Source organism: Gossypium hirsutum, chromosome A01, assembly GCF_007990345.1.
Source record: "Gossypium hirsutum isolate 1008001.06 chromosome A01, Gossypium_hirsutum_v2.1, whole genome shotgun sequence".
NCBI classification, from domain to species: Eukaryota; Viridiplantae; Streptophyta; class Magnoliopsida; order Malvales; family Malvaceae; genus Gossypium; species Gossypium hirsutum.
The window spans coordinates 2176413-2183174 of record NC_053424.1 but is presented as its reverse complement, the minus strand read 5'-3'; the positions used below and the strand labels follow the sequence as shown (position 1 = coordinate 2183174).

At 34.9% G+C, this 6762-nt stretch overlaps 1 pseudogene; it reads left to right on the top strand.

Moving 5' to 3' along the window:
• Window positions 1-830: 830 nt before the first annotated feature.
• LOC121232204 (glucose-6-phosphate 1-dehydrogenase, chloroplastic-like) lies at window positions 831-5700 on the top strand (annotated as a pseudogene).
• Window positions 5701-6762: the final 1062 nt, after the last annotated feature.

Genomic DNA, 6762 nt, shown 5'->3' with positions numbered 1-6762 from the left:
TGGCCTTATTTGATTTTTTTAACAGTACAAGGACTAAAATGATTCATTTAATATTATAGGGACTAATTTGATCAGGTCTCTATACTAAAGGGACCTCTTAAGTACATTTACCACCCATAAACGCATTTAGTTGGACCTTACCCCTTGCAAAAAACAAAAGAATAACAATCAAAGCCCATTGGAAGAGAAATTATTTCTTAGCCCAAAAAGGAAAATTCGGGCATGGCCCATTAAATAATCCAGCCCAACAATGTTCTTAATTAACGTGTTACAAAAATGTTTTATTTTTCTAATATAGAATTAATTAAAGGGTAAATTACACCCAATGTCACTAAACTATTTGTACATTTATGTTTTGGTGGCTCAACTTCAAAACATTACAAAATAATCACTAAACTGTTCAAAAGTTTTCATTTAAGTCATCGAGCCTATACCAGTCGAGAACTCTCCTTCCCCTTTTCTTCTACAGTTCAGGTTTTTTCATGAAATGCCTTCAAACATCACGAACTTGTGAGCCAAAATTTAAATAGTTTTCTTCTCCGACCTCAAACGCTGACCATTAGATTCACTTCGATATAAGGTATGTTCTTACATATCATTAAATTGTTGCTTGGAGCTCGCTTGTCAAACTTAAAAAAAAAAAAAAGAAAACTTAACAGCTCAATGACTTAAATGAAAACATTGGAACAATTTAATAATTATTTTATAATTTTTTAAAGTTAAGTGACGAGAACGTAACATTACTAATAATTTAATGACCTAGATATAATTTGCCCTAAAAAGTTAATTAACCCAACAACCACCAAAATTCAATAGGAAACAAATAGCAAATTGTCTTTCTCTCTTTACACTGAGAAATCAAAAAAAGAAAACAAAAAGTCACACCCTTTCGGAGATCTCAAAGGGTTTTTATTACCCCTTCGATGTTTCCTAGGTTTATCTTAATCTCTCTTTGTTAGTGTTGTTTTTCCCCCTTTCGACAGCTTCAAATTCCATCACCCTTTTTTTTTTTCTCTTTTTAACATAAATTTCCCGTTCTTTTCTTTAATCCCAAACAAATAGAGAGATTATACAGTAAGGGTTTTTGTTTTTGTAATTAGAGATGTCAGCTTTTTCTTCAATGCATTCTCCTTCATATTCACATTCATTCATTTGTTCTTCATCAATAAATGAAAAGAAAAACCAACGGTTTGTTTTCTCTTCTTTTCCGAGATTTTCTGTTCCAGCTAATGCTAAGGTGTTTCTTCAATGCCAAGCAAATTCGCATCAAAATGCTGTCCTCATGCAAGATGGTTAGTTGGGTTTTTTTTTTTTTATAATCTTTATCCCATCGTTTATAATTTTAATCTCTGGGTTCTTTTAGTTTTGTTGGATTTTCAATTTGTTTTTTTTTCGGTTAATTGTTTTAGTCTGGGAATAATGGAATGCAAGTCAAATGTTCGATGAAATTTCGGTTCTGGGAAATCTTTATTCTGTTTGGGGATTGAGAAAAAGCATTGACTTGACTATCAATTAACTTAAATCCAAAGATATTTGCTAGTTTAGTTGTTTTTTCTTTTATGAGCAATTATTATCTTCCCTTTTAAGTTTAATCACACACACATATATATACGGAAATCTTTATTACTGAGAAAGAGACTTAACTTGACTACCAATTAGCTTAAACCCAAATATATTGCTGATTTAGTTGTTTTTCTTATATGAGCAAACTTATTAACTTACCTTTCAAGTGTTACATATATATATTGTTATACGTACACCTAGCAAGCTCACTTCATGTCCTGTCGACCTTGCTGATCAACACTATGGACTAGAATTGCCCTGCGAACCAAGGACATATACAAGGTCAAGACCTTGCAAGCTCAAGACTCTGTGAGCCCAAAACCTCGCGAGCACACACTATGTGGACCACACTACTGACATGGATAGAAATATCTACTAACCATACATCACATTTATCCGTTTTCACAACCAATACTTACGGGGGGCAGGACATAATTAGGTTGGCTATGCTCCAGGAAGTGCAGAACCAATGAGAGGACGACATGTGCAATCTCGGGAATGACCAAAAGTACTCCTTTTTAAGGTCGAAAGACATCTGAATAAGACACCTCTCTCTCCCATCTTGCACTCTTAGCTATCTCTTTTCTTTTTCCAAACTCCAGTCTTCCCTGAGAACCCAGATTCTAATCATCTTCAATCACCTATGGCTATCCGCCCACCGGGTGAACTGTCAAGAATCGTTGTAATCCCAACCTTGTATCAACATATATATGGGGAAATCATTTTTCTGTTTTAGAATGAGAAAAGGCCTTAACTTGTCTACTGAATAGCTTAAATCCCAATATATTGCTGATTTGGTTGTTTTTCTTATATGAGCAAAGTTGTTAAATTCCCTTTTTAAGTTTAAATCTCATATACATACAAACATAATATTATATTTGTTTTTATGTATAGGTGCAGTGGCGACAAAAGTGTCACCGGTGGAAAAGGAAACTCCTATTGAGAAATTGAAAAGTGAGTTGTTGTCAGTTACATCTTCAAATGAATGGGATGAAAAGGCCAGTTTTGATATCAATGAAAACGAGTCAACTGTCAGTATCACGGTGGTCGGAGCTTCTGGGGATCTTGCGAAAAAGAAGATATTCCCCGCACTTTTTGCACTTTATTACGAAGGCTGTCTTCCTAAGGTTTAGGTTTTTCATCTTATAAGCATTGTGCTCTTAACTGCTTGCAACTTTAATCTGACGAATGGTGTTTGCAGCACTTTACTGTCTATGGTTATGCGAGGAGTAAGATGACTGATGCGGAACTAAGAAATATGGTGAGCAAGACCCTTACCTGTAGAATCGATAAAAGGTGAACTAGTTTTCTATCTTTTGATTGTGACTTGAAGTTTGCAGGCTGCCAAATGCGGATTTGATTTCGTCTTTTAATTGCTCGTAAAACTTTTATGGTTGTGATGTGTAAATTCAGGGAGAATTGTGGTGAAAAGATGGAAGAATTTCTTAAAAGATGTTTCTACCACTCTGGTCAGTATGATTCCGAGGAAAATTTTGCTCAGTTGGACAAGAAGCTCAAGGAGCATGAGGTAGTGAGGTTTTTGATCCAGTTAACTGGAATTTCATACCATTTCGGGGTTGGGGAGTCAGGGTGTAGTTAGTGATGCTGACTTGCTGTCTATGATCATTTTTCAATCAGATGTGTTGGTGGGATATTGAGGGTTTCGACTTTTTCTGAGTGATGCATTGTGCACAATGTTGACTTATATCTCCGATTTTATAGATGAGTTGAGTTTATGCCAAAAGAGTTCAACACTTTCTCGAGTTTAAGTTTATTTTGTTAATTGGATAATTTGAAGTATTCTCGCATTTGTTCAATTAAATAACCATGGTAGTTGTACCTGTATGTTGCTCAGACTCTTCCTTTTTTTTTTTTTAATTACACGTGCCCAACACATGGATATGGGAATATGGCCTTCAAGGATCCTGTGAATACATGGAAAAACTTGGAAAAATCTAACCATGCCCATGTATCGGATATTTACACTGAAGTCCAAGCAACATAGGCTGCATCTATAGTTGAGTAATCTTTATGGAATTGCAATAGTATTTTACATGTGCAAGTGTTCTTTAAAACTTAGTATCGTAGCAGAATCTGTCTGTGCCTAATTATTCGTTTTTCTTTTGGTGAATAGAATTATTAACTGTTCTTTTCATAATATGAAAATTCAGTTCTGATTGATGATGTGATACCGCTCATGCAGGGTGGGAAGGTTTCTAATCGCCTCTTTTATCTATCTATCCCTCCAAATATTTTTATTGACGCTGTAAAATGTGCAAGCTCGTCAGCTTCATCGGGTAATGGTTGGACCAGGGTCATTGTTGAGAAACCTTTCGGTCGAGATTCGGATTCATCTGCTGCACTGACAAAAGCGCTAAAGCAGTACCTAACCGAGGATCAAATATTCAGGTAGCATTTTCTTGTCCCTGTTGGTGCTTGTTGTGCAAAGAATTTGAACTGCAATCTGATCCGATTGATATTCTTTCTACAGGATAGACCACTATCTAGGAAAGGAACTTGTGGAAAATCTTTCTGTTCTCCGGTTCTCCAATCTTATATTCGAACCATTGTGGTCGAGGCAATATATTAGAAATGTACAATTGATATTTTCTGAAGATTTTGGAACCGAAGGACGTGGCGGGTAATCTACCATCTTCCATGTTTTTTTTTTATTTTCTATTTAGCTAAAACTACATAAGGCTTGACTTTTTTGCTTCCGTTGTCGGTTTTCTAGGTATTTTGACCATTATGGTATAATTAGAGATATAATGCAGAATCATCTACTTCAAATACTTGCTCTCTTTGCTATGGAAACCCCCGTAAGTTTGGATGCCGAGGATATAAGAAACGAAAAGGTAACCTTATTCGGACTATCTGTGATGTACTAGAAAGGTATCGTCTGTCTTAATTCATGTATTGACTCAACTGCTGCTGGGTTCCAGGTTAAGGTGTTGCGGTCAATGAGACCGTTGCGACTTGAAGACGTAGTTATCGGACAGTACAAGAGCCACAGTAAAGGAGGAGTTACTTACCCTGCCTACACGGATGACAAGACCGTGCCCAAAGATAGTTTGACCCCAACTTTTGCAGCCGCTGCCTTGTTCATAGACAATGCACGATGGGATGGGGTGCCTTTTCTTATGAAAGCCGGAAAAGCATTACATAATAAGAGGTAAATGGAATTGGTAAAGAAATTCGGATTTGTATAATATTCAACTTACCATAGGATTATTCAATACATGCATATTGCTAAGATTTCTTTCATCAACAGGGCGGAGATAAGGGTACAATTCAGGCACGTGCCTGGCAATTTATATAACCGAAATTTTGGAACTGATCTTGATCAAGCTACGAATGAGCTTGTCATTAGAGTGCAGCCAGATGAAGCTATTTATTTGAAGATCAATAACAAGGTCCCTGGACTCGGGATGAGATTGGACTGCAGTAACCTAAACCTTCATTATGCTGCCAGGTAAACTTAAACATCGCATTTTCGACTTTGCATTGTTTCCAGCTCGACAATCTCATGTTCTGTTGGTTACACGGACGAAATGCCATACGTGATTGCTCTTTACTGTTTAAAGGTGTTGATAGAAGTTCATGCTGGTTAAGTGTAGATATTCGAAACTGAACTTATTGGCATGTTGAGTGTAGATATTCGAAAGAGATCCCGGATGCATACGAGAGGCTTCTGCTGGATGCAATTGAAGGTGAGAGAAGATTATTTATCCGAAGTGACGAGCTCGATGCAGCCTGGTCACTCTTCACTCCCGTTTTGGCAGAGCTGGAAGAGAAAAAATAATGCCCGAATACTACCCTTATGGAAGCCGTGGCCCTGTCGGGGCTCATTATCTTGCGGCCAGATACAATGTTCGGTGGGGTGATCTTGGCTTAGACCAATCGACCTAAGGCTACACTTTGACATTGCTGTCATCGTCAATATAGATTTACCGACACGGAAAGCTTTGCTACAGATCTTTGTAAGAAGGGCTGGAAATATTTTTAATCTTTACAGAGGTTTGCTTAAGAAAATTTAGGTTTTGTTTATCAACATGGCCTAATTTGGTAAGAGCATGCACTTTGTGTAGAAACAAATTTAATGAACAAAAGAAGAGCTGGATTTGGCTTTGCTCCTCAGTTCTCTGTTTAAAATGTGGTGAAACCGAGTACCTGAAAAAAAATAGATATGGGCAAAAATTTTGTTTAAAATATGGGTCATGTTGGGTATATTTTTTAAAGCTAGAGTTTAGTTCGAGGTTACTAAATTGTTAATAAGCGTACAATATTAAATTATTTAAAAGTTTTTATTTAAGTTATTGAACTATTTAAATTTTTTATTTAAGTAATAAGGTTGATAAGTGTTCTTTTTAAAGTTTGGATAGATAGCTCCAAGCGATAATTCAATAATTGGTATAGTTCAATTTTCATTTACAAGTAGAAAATATACTTTAGATCTTAATTGATTTGACGGTTAATGTTGAAAATTGAAGAAGAGAGTTATTTTGAATTTTGATTAATAGATTCATGATGCTTAAAGTTGTTTCGTAAAAAAAATTGTACTATAAAAAAGAAGGAAAATGAGATATTTTGATTAGTGCAAACGATGTGAATAGAAAATGCCATACGAGAATGATTTTCCCAATGACTTAAAAGAAAATTTTTAAAATAGCTTAATGACTTGAATGAAAATTTTCGAATAATTTAGTGATCTTGGGTGTAATCTATCTTAAAACTAAATATATAATGTTATAATTAAATATTAAGAAATATATTAAAGTTGTTTTTGTTTATAAAATTAATAAGAATATTGAAAAAGCTTAAATAATAAATAATATTAGCGAGTTTAATCCAACTAAATGGATTTAATAATTTACAAACTCGCGTCAATTTATACACATTCTGAATATTATAATTTGGACTGAAATTTTTACGACGCCAAGTTTAAACAACTATATAATATATTGTTACTACAACTCAAACCACGCTCATGATCAAACATAGTAATTGGCTAATATGGCACGGTAACATTGGTCGTGCCCAAGGGAAGTGAGGAGTGGTAGAAGCCCCGGCCCCTTAAATTTTAAAATATCACTTTTAGTACTTAATTTTACAATATTTTAAATTAGTAAAAAATAAAATTATATTTTAGTCTCAAAAAATGATAAAATTTTAATTTAATCTTTTAAAATTCATAAGGAT